The sequence below is a fragment of the Piliocolobus tephrosceles genome, chromosome 6, assembly GCF_002776525.5.
Source record: "Piliocolobus tephrosceles isolate RC106 chromosome 6, ASM277652v3, whole genome shotgun sequence".
NCBI classification, from domain to species: domain Eukaryota; kingdom Metazoa; phylum Chordata; class Mammalia; order Primates; family Cercopithecidae; genus Piliocolobus; species Piliocolobus tephrosceles.
Genome location: NC_045439.1, coordinates 7226078 through 7239866, shown reverse-complemented (window position 1 = coordinate 7239866; position 13789 = coordinate 7226078). Strand labels below are relative to the sequence as shown.

General features: G+C 50.5%; 1 protein-coding gene across 6 annotated transcripts in view; it reads right to left on the bottom strand.

Annotated features, from left to right (window-relative positions):
* BCL11B (BAF chromatin remodeling complex subunit BCL11B) overlaps positions 1-13789 on the bottom strand; it is a 103106-nt gene that overhangs the window by 7059 nt on the left and 82258 nt on the right. The window lies entirely within an intron of this gene.

Genomic DNA, 13789 nt, shown 5'->3' with positions numbered 1-13789 from the left:
GCTTTCAAGCAGGCCCGGCCTTGTCTCCACCTGGCTGGGGGCCCGAAGAGGCAGGGTCTGTGGGCAAGCGGCCCTGGCCACGTGGGCACCAGCGACTTACTTCAATTGTGTAAAGGCCCGCCTTGCTCTCTCAAAGGAAAGGGATTATGAGCCCCATTACCTCCGAGACCACGGGAGATCGTGTTTGTGAGAATACGATCCAGTAGTAGGAATTCTGTCAAGGCTGGACTGTGTAACCGCCCTGGCAAATTCCAACCCTCCAGGATGCTCCACACCGGAAACTATCTAGGCCAGGGTTTCTCAGTCAAGGCACTAGTGACATTTACATCCTAATTCTTTGGGTGGTGGGGGCTGTCCTGCCCATTGCAGGATGTTTAGCAGCATCCTCTGCCTGCACCCACTAGATAGATGCCAGGAGCATCCACCTTCCCCAGTTGCAAGGACAAAAAATGTCTCCAGCCTTGCCAAATCTTCCCAGGAAGGAGGGCAAGATCACCACCCACTTTGAGAACAACCAATTCTGATAATATTTGATTCCAGGGAGTTGTATAGAAGCACAAATCGAACTGTACCATCCTGCAAACTTTTTTTTTTAAAGAGAAATAGCGCAATACCTCTGCAACATTTGGGATTTTTAGCTATAGGAAATTCTCGTGTTTCCTACACCACCGTCTGTGCAGAAAGCACTGTACACCTGAACATGGATTCGTAGGAACAGAAGAAATTTAACATGCCATGAAGACCCGCTACTACTGTGACAGCTGCCCCCACCCCGTGTCCTCACAGACACGCCCAAACACCGCTTGGAATTCCACCTCCAGACCCCCAGGGAAGGCAGGGGCACACTGGCCTAAATGAGTCTTTCAAAGTCCTCTGCCAGAATACTAAGCAATGAATGAACAGCCTCACATCTGACAGGGCAGTCAGGATGAACAGTGGCAAATGCTGACGTGTTAGCAACTGGCTCTGGTGACACACACGGGCAGCAAATTGTAGCGGACACTCGTGGTACGGAGCCAAAACGTCATGGTCTTTGTCCATCACTGAGACTGTCACAAAATGGAAGCTGAACATTTCCTCCGGAACCCGTCCTGTGGATGCCCTCCTGCACCTGTGGGTGAAGCTCGCCGCTTTTCCAGCATGTACCTCTCCTAATACTCTGCATAAAAGAGACGGTGCAGACAGGACCCGTCTTCCATCATCGCACTCACTAGCTGGGGAAGCAAGAGGAACAAGAATCGCAGCTCAGATCCGGCAGAAGACATGGCATGAGAGAGCTTGAAAGTCCCCTTTTGTTTTCTCAAACTTTCTTCTACCTGGAAGATTTTAACGCAGATGCTAACGTCCAGGAGCCACAAGCTCTGGTGAAGTCAAACGTGCAAATGAATGACCATACCCAATATCAGTAAGGAAGTGGAGAAAACAGTCCCGTCTCACCCTCTCCACCAATCGATTGCAGGCCTTCTGAAATCCTAGGCAGACAGCGTTTTTGTTTTCCACCCACTAATTATGTTTCTGGAAGGCTGCACTCTTAGCAGTGTTTATAGGCACATAAACCTTCGTTTGGAAACCATCTTTTAAAAATCAAGTGACTCGGGGACCAAATACCCTGAATTCCATCCAAGGGCTTCAGTCTTGAGTGTGGCCTGTGCCTCTGTCTGAACCTGGGCTTGCCAGTTTCTGAGGGGCCGGGACCTCCCCAAGACATCCCATGTCTGCAGTGTCACGGAAGGCTTCGTGCTGTCTGAGGGGCGGGGTGGAGATTCCCCCCACGACCTCAGAACCAGTTGGCCCAGGATACCAACACTAGAAACTGAGCCACGCTTTTACGAGTTTGGCATTACATAGGGATTCTTTCCCTCTCCTCTCCTATTCTGTGTATTTGGTGATGAGAAGACGGTGGTAGGGAGGACAGAAATGAAAAAGGAATTCTGAAGTTCGGCCTCATCCCTCTTTTAAAAACAGCTCAAGGAGCACCTCTGAGGCTGTCTTCTTTCTCCAGGGTGTCTGGGTCATTTCCCTCTCTCAGTCCTCCGGGTAACTCAATTCTCCCATGAAGGAGAAGCCTGAGGGGAAGCCTCCCCACCTCGGACAGGGCAGGGACGCCTTCCCAAGGCCCCGGGTGGCTGCGACTCTCCCCATAAGGCCACCCCAACACCCCAGCCCTCCCCTTCTGTGTACCCTCAGCGAACAGAGGAAGTGCCCAGCTTCTCTGGGGACAGCATTTCTGTCCTCCACTTATGAGTGAATGTACTTGGGGAACAGCAGGCCTTAGCTCAGACAGCCTCACAGGAGAGCTGGCCAGAAGCCATACTTAGACGACTCCTCACACCCTTTTTGGGAACAAGGCAGAATAAATAAGTAATAAAAAAAGAAGCTAGATAAACGTCCCTTTCTGACACAGGAGTTAATAATGTAAATGAAGTGCCCCTTCCTCCAGGTTTATAGATCTTCAAATTAAAGATGGTTCTTGTACCCTGTACCGCCCTTCAGCCACTCCAATTAATCAACACGGCTTTCCATCGCTCTAGTTCCTCATGTTTTCAAGTCAGGCCACCTCCCTTCCCCCAATCTTTTTTTCATCATCTGTTTCCCTGGGAAGTGCTCCAAAGCACTTCCTGTTTCTTGATCAGGGTGGCCACAGATTTTCTAGAAAGTTCTGTGGCTGGTGAGGAAAGAACGTGGCTATCAGAGGAAAATGCAGAGCTCCTATGCAGGCCAGCAATGAAGGCGGCTCTACAGCCGAAATGGCCAAGTCACAGGTTTTTCAATGCAAAATGGCAGTTACTGGAAGTCAGGTAGCTACAAGTGCTAAAGAGCTCAAATGTTTCCACTTCTTGTTTGTTTGCTTTAAATGCTTCTGGCTGGGCATGGTGGCTCTCGCCTGTAATCCCAGCACTTTGGGAGGCCGAGGCGGGCGGATGGCTTGAGGTCAGGAGTTCAAGACCAGCCTGGCCAACATTGTGAAATCCCGTCTCTGCTAAAAATACAAAAATGAGCCGAGTGTGGTGGCAGATGCCTATAATCCCAGCTACTCGGAGGCTGAGGCAGGAGAATCGCTTGAACCCGGGAGGCGGAAGTGGCAGTGAGCTGAGATCGCACCGCTGCACTCCAGCCTGGGCGATAGAGTGAGAATCCATCTTAAAAAAAAAAAAAAGGCTTCTAAAACTAACTTGGAGCAACATAGGGAGGGAGTTACCTGTCCATAATTCACCATCAGGTGAGAAGAGCGATGTTTATTCATCAGGCTGGATTTCAGGGCCACCTGTCCTGCTCGGGAAGCTCTTACTGGACCAGTGTCCGTGAACCTCTTTGGTTCCAATACTTCCCTCTACACAATGGCAAGATTTCACTGCAGGCGATGGCCTCCAGTGCAGGATCTGATGCCTTCTGACATCCTAAAATCGCCCAGCCCTCAGAGGCCCACCCTAGACAACTTTCTTTCCAGCCCCCCCCCTTCTTTTTTTAATAAAATGTTCATTTCCTTATTGTTACTCCATGGTTATCTCTTGCCCAGAAGCAGCCCTGAGCATGAGACTTGCTGACTTTTAGGAACAGAACAATGTCAGAAAGTCTTTGAGAGTCACTCAGAACATTTTTCTATTTGAAAACTTGCTAAATATTTTAAACACATGGCACGCAGTCTCGGACGGCTCATTTTTAAGTACAGAAAAAGACCCCCAGTGAGCAGGCTGCTTCTGACTGGGAGCTGGCCCACTCCCCTTCCCGGGACCAGATGTTTCGTGCCTGTCACCCCCCTCCAGGAACTCAGGGTCATCTGCCCACAGGTGAGCTGGAGGCTGCACTGTGGAGAGGGGTGACAACTTTATGCTCAGCCCAGACAGGCTGCTGAGATTCCCACTGATAGGTCAAGGCCTAGGTTATTTAGAAGAGATTTACCCAGCAACATCAAGCCTGGCCTACAGACCTAGAAACGTCAGCTGCACTTTGCTCACTAAGTCACGCTTGGCGACTCAGACCCAGGGCCTCGTCTTCCCTTGCTTCTTTCGGTCGTCCTTCCTTTCTCAGACGTTTTTTGTATCCATTGACAGAAACTCACACTGGATCTTCTTTGCTCCACTGGCTCTAGACAGAGCTCCTGGACATCTTTCTCAAATGCAATACCCTGGGTCATGAGAACCCTGGACAGCAGCAGTGCGTCCATACCCCTCTGCCTTGGTGTTCCCAGAAGGGGGAATTCAGTCAAGTCATTTAACCTCTCTGAGGCTTGATTTCCTCATCAGTAGAACGGGAATAATAAACCTGGCTCCGGAGAGGGCTGGGGAGACCGAATGAGCTCCTGTATGTGGGCACAGCCTATAAATCGCACATGGCTATGCAGGCGTTACGACAGGTTTTGCACGTTTTGCTTTTTTATTATCCATCCTTGTACCTGGCCATGGATGTTTCAGGGATGACTTTCAGTATAACTCCAGCAATAATGAAACCCTGGAGGACATTTAATGCAGCCTGCCTCATGCGTTAGAGGTTCTAGGGAAGCAGAAACTTGCAAACATTGAGGAAACATCGTTTTTTATTATGATGCTTGGGAACCGACATGCAACTGGACTCCTGCAATGAAATGTGACTCTCCCTCTGCCATTAGGCTTTTTTATGAGCATTTAAATAATTGTTTCTCCTTATTAAGCTGGCTACTCTAATAATACCAGTAAAGGTGTCAGAGATGTTCAATAAAAAAACACACCTTTAATTGAAATGATTATCCAATGAAAAGGCCGTAATTGATAGTGGTCCTCCTAAGGCCAAGTGATACCAAAGGGAGGGGCATTCCTGCCTGGGTGAGATTTAGTGGCCCGCTGCTGTTCGAGAAGGAGCAGCAAGGAGACACCCCCTCAACCTGAGCAGGGCCCGGGGTGATATCCCGAGGCTGGGGGCTACAGTAAGAACTGGGTCCTGGCTTCACAGGCCCCTCTACAGGTTGCAAAACATTTCACACTAGGCGTGGCATTTCCCATGCATTCACTCAGACCATCTTTGCTAACTGTGGCCTCGAGGGGGGCCAGGCAAAAACTGCATCCCAGCTGGCACGTGAGCATACTGACGCTCAGAGAAGCAAAGTGGCACAGCCAGAAAGGGGCAGACCACGCCCCTCTCAGGCTTCTGGACCCCTGAGCAGGGCTCCAGCCCCACCTCGGCACATAGCACCACCAGAGGGATTTATCGTCAGGGCCTGTTTCACAATGAAAATGGCCAGGAAGGAGGTTCTCCCACCGCACTGTGAGTGTCCTCCCAGTGGAAGGCACTGAGGATGCTTGGATGGAACCCGGTCAGGTCCACCACAGGCCTTGACCCTGGAGAGGAGAAGGGGAGACGTTTCACAGAGCGAGCAAGCGAGCCTGCTGGGTGTGACACGTCACTGCAGACCTGGTGAGGCAGACACCGAAGTGGCCGAATCCAGGGATGGGAAGCCAGATCCCAGGGCCCCCTGTGGCAGCTCCCTTCCCCGCTCTGGACTTCAGGGTACCCAGTATCCAAGGAGATGGCTGGTTTCACCGGCCAACCACTAAGTCTGCCTCCAGAATCCGTCTGCTAAAGATGCCGTCTCCACAGTTCCAAAATGATCGTAATTATCAGTGTTATCCCTCAGATGTGTAGACTCCTTATTCATTTAAAAACTATCCTCTTTCATGACGTCAGAAAGGAGATGTCAATTGGGCACCTCAGGGGTCTATATGTTTCATGTCTATATCATTCCCGGGCACAGCCATCTGCAGAATTGATAACCATCCTTGCCTGTTCCAAATGCATTCTGTGAAACCTCAGCTCTCTCCAAGACAAAGGGCAGAACTAGGGAAATAATACTCACAGTGGTAACAAGAAGGCTTTATGAAATCCTTACCAATGGCCAGGCCCTGAGCTAAGCACACCAAGGACCTCACATGCTGCTCCCACAACCCCTGCAGTACCCACCATTATCATCACCATTTTACAGATGAAGAAACTGAGGATGGGAAGAGATAGGGGATCCACCTGGGGCTGCACAGCTGCCCACAGTAAAGCCTGTGCTCTTGTTACGCTGTTCTGATAAACGCTGGTCAGAAGAGCAGCAGACACACTCTGGCAGGGATGGGGCTAGCTACCTGGGCCTCAGTATTTTACCTTTCATTTCAGCCCATGTACTAACAAAAATGCCAAGATGTGCTGCTTTTGGCTAGAATTGCAGTAACTCCATGAAATCATGCTGATTATCTCATGGCAAAAATAACAGATGCCATTTAGAAGAGAAAAACCTTTCAAAGCAAGTGGCCCACTGAGGGGTGCAAGTGCTGATGGTAGCAGCAGCGGTACTATGACCAACAAGACATGGTCTCCTCTGATGGTAATGTGCTGAGCCAGCCTCTAGCTAAGAAAGCCACTGCCCCCACACCAAGGCCTGTGGTAGACATTGCCAATTCATCCCCGCACTCTCTCTCCAGGCCTTGGACTCCTCTTTAACCCCAGGCTCCAGGCAGTCATTGCCAAATAAAGCTTGCCTGCACCTCTTTGCCGTCCCTGAATCTCAGTACATGTAAAGCCAGTAAATGTGGGATCAAAATAGATTGGGCTGTATAAGCTTTTTTTTTTTTTTTTTTTGAGACAGAGTCTCGCTGTGTCGCCTGGGCTGGAGTGCAGTGGCCGGATCTCAGCTCACTGCAAGCTCCGCTGCCTCCCGGGTTCACGCCATTCTCTCGCCTCAGCCTCCCAAGTAGCTGGGACTACAGGCGCCCGCCACCTCGTCCGGCTAGTTTTTTGTATTTTTTAGTAGAGACGGAGTTTCACCATGTTAGCCAGGATGGTCTCGATCTCCTGACCCTGTGATCCGCCCATCTCGGCCTCCCAAAGTGCTGGAATTACAGGCTTAAGCCACCGCGCCCGGCCTGGGCTGAATAAACTTGATAGCACTGTGTGTCCTGCTGAGAACTACATCTACATCTGACTTTCATTAATTCACTGAACAAACAGGATCTGGGCACCCTTCATCTGCTAGGTACTATGCTGGTAGCTAAGGGTGCAGCCCACACTCCAGGGGGAGACAGGGAACCCCCAATAACCCACTCCATTATTTAATGCAAATTACAAGTAGTGCTAGAAGTTCAGGGTGCTGGGAGAGAGAGGAACTCAAGGGCTTGACTCAACTTAAAGGTTCAAAACCCACGTGATGCCAGACCTCCTTCCCACATCACCTCATTTAGACCCCACCTAACTCTACACACAGTGACCATTGACAGAAGAAATAAAGGAAGCCCAGAGAACTTGGGTAAGTTGCTCAAGAAGAAATTATTGGCCTTAGATTATTTATTTAAAATTCATCTTGTAGACTCCAAGCTCACTGAGGACAGGGACTGCGCTGGTCTTGTGGACTGTTTGGACACCAGCCTGCAACATGGTGACTAACGCAAAGTTGCGCATTAGGACTGCCAGCAGCCAAGACATCCGACAGGCTGGGAGTCTTCTTAGCCTTCTGCCAGCGTGAGCCATGTTCCTTCCAGACTCACTTCAAAGCCCAGACACTTCGGCCAAGCTGCTGGGCATCACAGGGCTTCAGGGTCTTCAACCATACAGTGAAAACAATACCTGCCTTCCTGGGTTGTTTGCTGTAGGAGGAGGGCTCATCATGGTAAAATACCCCAAAAGGGGACCCACATGCAGTAGGCACTGGGTACATGGGAGGTGACAAGAGACTGGGGCTTTCTCTGTGTTTTCTCATGGTCAGTGTTCCTGAAGTCCCACCAAGACAAGGATTAGACCTCTGAAGACACTGCAACTCCACAGTCCGCATGTGACCCTCCACACCAGGCCCCCTCCAGAGAGCAGGGCTCCGCTCAGCAGTCTCAACAAAGGACCTCTCTTCCCCGACAGAGGACACACCTAGCACTGCCCCCACCCTGAAGCCGGCTGCATCCCAACCACCAAAGCATGCCAGGATCCCAGGAGACTACACACAGAACCAAGACAGTATGCCATTACCTCTGCTACCACCCACCCCAGAACCAGGGACGGATCTTCCCAAATCACAGAGCTGATGGGGCCTCCCTGATACCCAGGACGATGTATCAGGCACCCCAGCCTTCGGGATCCGACCAGACTCACTGCCTGCCTTTTGCACACACCCATGCGCTGCCCGCTCGCCCTCTCGGTGCCTCCCTTTGGGCAGCGCATTTTCACACCTCCATGCCCTTGCTGGTGCCATTCCTGCTTCCTGGAATACCTGCTGTTTATTCTTTCCCCCTAAAATAACTTTCAGATCCAGCCCAAGTCCAATCCCCTCAGCATTCCACAGCATTGTATTTAGATCTGCTTCATACTGATCACCATATTAGACTGTCATCTTTTGTCCTTGACCTTGGTGTGTTCAACATGGCTACAGCCTGCACGTGCCAATGTTGCCCTTTTGCTCTCAGATGGATGCTCACAACCACTTTGGAAAGTGGGTTTTAACTCAGGTTCTCTAGAAAAAAGAAACTAAGTCTCATCATAGTTGAGTGAGGGGCCCCAGGTCACAGGGCTGGTAAGTGGCAGAGCCGAGATGCACACATGGGTCTGTCTGACCCCAGAGCCTGTGCTGGGTCCAGACTCACAACTGGCTGCTCCTCACATGGGGACGGCAAACCCTGCTGCGACCAGCCCTGGGAAGGAGCCTGAACCAGCCCTGTCCAATCATTCCACGTGCACCAGGGATTGCCAGTAAGCCAGCCCGGGAGGCCAAAAGGTGCAGGGCACTGGGCCATGCAATGGAGAAAGCAGCTCTGTTTGCTGTAGAATGAGGCAGGTCGGGGGAAATGGGAAATGCAACCGGAGAGGCAAATATAAACCCAAGAGCATTCCACAAAAGGGGTCTCCACCCAGTGCAGGCCTGGCTCATTCTACAGGGCTGTCCTCACTCCTGCACACTCGCCCTCCTGACCCAGGGTAAGTGTTAGGTGTGCAGAAGACACCCTGTTCCCGAGGTGCTTTCTCAGGGAAGCCCTGGAGGAATATCAGGATGACCCAAGACGTCACCACATCTGGCAACTCAGAAATGGTATCGTTCCAGCAAGAAATGAGAGCACGGCTTCACCATCAACTTCTCAACAAAATTTATTCACTTGTTCCCTCCTCCCTGCCTTCACAGATGCACAATATGTCCACTGTGCCAGGCCCTATGCCAAGCGGAGGGACACAAAGAAATGAAGGTCTGTCCTCACGGAGCCCAAAGTCTAGAGCAAGAGACCAATGACTCCAGGAACATCTAGGCAAGGTTGAGGCCATTCAGTCACTAGTGAAGGGTGTGCCAAGCAGTGCGGAACCCAGAGGAGGGAGAGGCTGACATCCTGGGGGGACCACGAAAGACTCTCCGAGGAGGAGACCCTGGTGTTCGTTCAGAAGGGAAAATAAGAGTGCATCATGCACGGTGGCTCACGTCTGTAATCCCAGCACTTTGGGAGGCTGAGGTAGGTGGATCACCTGAGGTCAGGAGTTCAAGACCAGCCTGGCCAACACGGTGAAATCCCATCTCCACTAAAAATACAAAAAGTAGCCAGGTGTGGTGGCAGGTGCCTGTAGTCCCAGCTACTCTGGAGGCTGAGGCAGGAGAATAGCTTGAACCTGGGAGGTGGCGGTTGCAGTGAGCCGAGGTCGCGCTACTGCACTCCAGTCTGGGTGACAGAACAAGACTCCGTCTCAAAAAAAATAAAATAAATTAAAAAATAAAAAATAAGTGCATCATGCAGAGAAGGGAGGGAAGGGGCGGGCCTGCCAGAGGTACTGCACGCCCAAAGGCGGAAGTGGGACTCCAGACTCAAAGAAAGGAAGAACCGAAGGTGAAATTGAAAAGGGGGAGGTTCTGAAAACACGCAAGAAACTTAGCTGAATATAGAGCAAATTCCATTGCTGTAAATCCCATCATAGTGAAAACTTTCCTATTTTGTCCATGAAAAATTTCAAGCCCACACTCAAGGCCTACTCAAGTCAAGAACTGTTCAGTATAAGGGAGAATCTCTATATAACAAAAGGATGCAGGTGAACCCTTCAGAGGGCCACCCTTCCCAAGCTGCGAAACCACAAGGTATAAAGGAATGAAACTTAAAATCCAGTCTATGAAGATCACAAGCAAGGAAAGTGGCTTCTGTGTTACCCTCTACAGCAGGAGTTCAGTGATTCCAGGAAGCCTCACATCTGAATACCCTAGGCCTGTGAATCCACCTTCAGGAACAAGACAGTCCAGGCTATCGGTGGAACAGGGAAGTATTAAAACTGAACTATGGCTGCAGGCACCATGCACCCGAGATTTCCCAAAACAATCTTTATTTCAACGGCTCAATTCTTTGGTCAGCCCAAGTATCCAGTTTCAGGCTCAGGAAACAGCCACCCAACCCCAGAATAAAGAAAGCAACACTGCCAGCCGCAGGGGTATCACGGCACGGGGTGAAAACAGTGGTGTTTGTCAGTAAGATGGAAGAGCTGGGGCAGGACGCACAGAGCAATTTTCCATGTGGCAAGTCATCTGGAGCATTCGTGAAAAACTACAGCACATTCCTAGAGGCTGTCTTTAGAGGTCCCCCCTTCAGATAAGGCACTGAAATCCACTGGAAATAATAAAGAAGGCGTTGTCAGAGTCCCTTGAAATCTGCTTTCTGTGAACTTCGCTGAAAAAGGCCTACGCTGTTCCGGTGGGTTTTGGTGGGCCGATAGCTGAGCTCACTTTGATGGTGACGTTCCCCCATGTCGCCCAACATGAGAGTTTTCTGAAAGGATTCTAGAACTCTGGGGACAGGAATTTTGCAGAGAATGTGAAAGAGAAGCACAGAGCAAACCATCCTTATCATTTAATGGACAAATAAAGAGGGAATTAGGAGATAAACAGGCAAGAAAAAGCCAGGAGTCGGCTGCAGGTGTATGAGCGAGGACCAGTGTGTAGCTGTTTCTCACTTACAGGTGGGATCTCAGTCTCCCCAGAAGCACCCCATGCGGGCCTTCCTCCTCCTTCTCCTCCTCCTCCTCCTCCTCTTCCTCCTCCTCCTCCTCCTCCTCCTGGAGACAGGAAGTCTCCCCTCTCCATAATTCACGACTTCCTTCGCCAGGCAAGCCTCCATCTTTCCTTTCTTTAAATCCACAAAAAATCTCTACATTCCACCCCAAGAAGTATGGCAGAGCAGTAAATCTCATTTTAATGGAGTGTACGTTTAGCTCCACGGAGATAATTGACGTTATGGAGAGCCTCGACACCGAGTTATATAGGTTAGCTAATGCAGAGGGGACTCATTACCGACACACTACAAACAAGTAGTAATATATGTATATTGTTCTGAGTGGCGTTAGAGCAAAAGTGTTCCGGTCCGCAGGGATTGATAAAGCACAAGAAAACAGCAGATATGCACTTGTAAATTTGTCTCATTTGTCTCTGAAGTTAAAGGTTATTCCCTTGTTCTGAATTTGTAATAAAAACATGCTAGCCCAGGGTTTGTGGAGAATGTTTGAATATTTAAATTGTGTATAATGATAGGCAATTATAGGGTAAAAAACTGGACCTTATGAATGGGGGGATCAACGTTTGGATCACCAAGTGTTTTCTTTTATCTTTAATGCATTTTGCAAGTAATTTCCCCCCAGTGGGGTTCAGAGACCATTACCCAGTCCCAAAACCACTAACCAGTAACTAACCAAGCTTCGGTTTGCCTGGGTGGATGGGCTCTTTTCCTTCTTTTTTCTTTTCCTTTCTTTTGTCAGTTTTATTTCCTTCGATATGCAGAGTACATCTCTCCAACCAAGGGCTGGCCTGGGGCTGGGGCTGAGGCTAAGGCTGAAACCGTGGCCTCTCTGTCCCCAGCAGGTCGGTTTGTCTTTCTGGGGAAGGACGAGGCTGGCCATAGGGAGAGGCCTGAGCGGCAGGGTGTGAATTTCCTCTGCCCCTCCAATGGGCTCCCTTCTCCCCAACCCTCTCCCAGGAGGAGGGCCGGGGGCTGGTGGGGAGCCCCAGCTGTGCCACCGGCTTGGGGCGGGGGGTGGCGCTGCGGCTCCTGCGGCTGGAGCCCAGGTGCCCGCATGGCCAAGTCCGCTGTCGGCCCAGGTTAACCAACTGCAGTGCTAGAGTAACTCCAGCCAGCTTGTCACCGAGCACAAAAGTCATCAGCCAGTGAATGTTCTTTTCTGCACCACAATTAAGACGAATCAATACGACGTGCCACAAATGGTATTTTACTCTCAATAAGAACTCGAGCTGAGTTTATTCAGAATATTTTAGCGCTTCCCCGGGGGATTTTGGGCCGACGCAGATGGCAAATAAAGTACTCAGCCTAAGGCTACAGCACATTATGGTAATTCTAATGTCAGATGTACTTTAATATACAGCTCTATTTAATCACCCCATTATTTCACATTTCCATATGAAAAACCTGCGGCACTTCAGCGGCACTTTGCCTCTGCCACAGTGCCAAGCTTCCTCCAGCCGCTGCTGGCTGCCGGGACGTGGTCATCTCGCCAGGCACAGCCTGACAGTGCCGAAGTTACCGGATGCCCGGATGCGCAGCCGAGCTGCCTGGTGCCGCTAGAACATCAGAGGACTCTAAGATGCACCGAACGCCACCATGGGAGGTTATGGAAGGGAGAAGCTGCACGCACACGACATGCACACACACATGCAGGTTCACAAGAAAATGCAGGGGGCGGTGTGTGTCCACATAGCACACACACACCCACACACACACACACACACAGTGTACAGGAGAGAAACTAATGTCAACAAGGAGTCACACCCACGCCCCTAACACGGCCCTCTCCCGACACCAACACCCCAGCACGGTGGCTACTGGGTCAGCAGCTAGATCCAATCACACCGCTGGCTCCAGCCTGTGGCCCCCAGCAGCTGTGCTCCCAGGACTGCCCCCCACCCCTGAGGGCAGGATAAAGGCATCATCCACACCAAGGGGCAGGAGGAGGCCAGGCTGGTGACAAAGCCGGAGGGGAGTGCACGAGGTAGAGTAGGGGGTGAGAAGGGCTGGGAAACAGCTGCCCACACTGGGTGACCTGGAGCAAGGAGGCTCCCAAGACGACCCCTATAGGGGACTATGGGCACTAGGGAACCTGAAGCCTAGAGGTCCAGGCCCAGGGGAGGTGGAGTTCTGTGAATTCCAGGAGGCAGGAGCACCTCAAGGCTGGCTGGCCTGGCCGGCAGAAGCAGGAGTGTGGGCTGAGCCCGGGAAATCACTCTCAAGGCACTCCAAGGAAGCCCAGCACAGCACCTGCTGACAATCCAATTCTAGATTTCCCAAAGACAGGTTTTGCTGATGGATGCCGGCACCTGACCCTACTGGGTGTCCCAGTAATGAGCCAACATTTAAAGCCACATAACATGGAAACAGTTATAGCATATGTCTTTAAAACAAGGCACTTGGGCTGGGCGCAGGGGCTCACACCTGTAATCCCAGCACTTTGGGAGGCTGAAGCAGGCAGATCACGAGGTCAGGAGATCAAGACCATCCTGGCTAATACAGTGAAACCCCGTCTCTACTAAAAGTACAAAAATATAGGTGGGCGTGGTGGCATGCACCTGTAGTCCCCAGCTACCCGGGAGGCTGAGGCAGGAAAGTTGCTTGAATCCAGGAAGTGGAGGCTGCAGTGAGCCAAGATGGCACCACTGCACTCCAGCCTAGGCAAGAAAATGCAGTGAGAGTGAGACTTCGTCTCAAATAAAAAAATAAAATAAAAATAAATAAAAAATAAAAATAAATAAAAAATAAAAAATATTTTTTTTTTAAAAAAAGGCACTTGCCTGTGCCTTTTTTCTTTTCCTTTTTTTTTTTTTTTTTTTTTT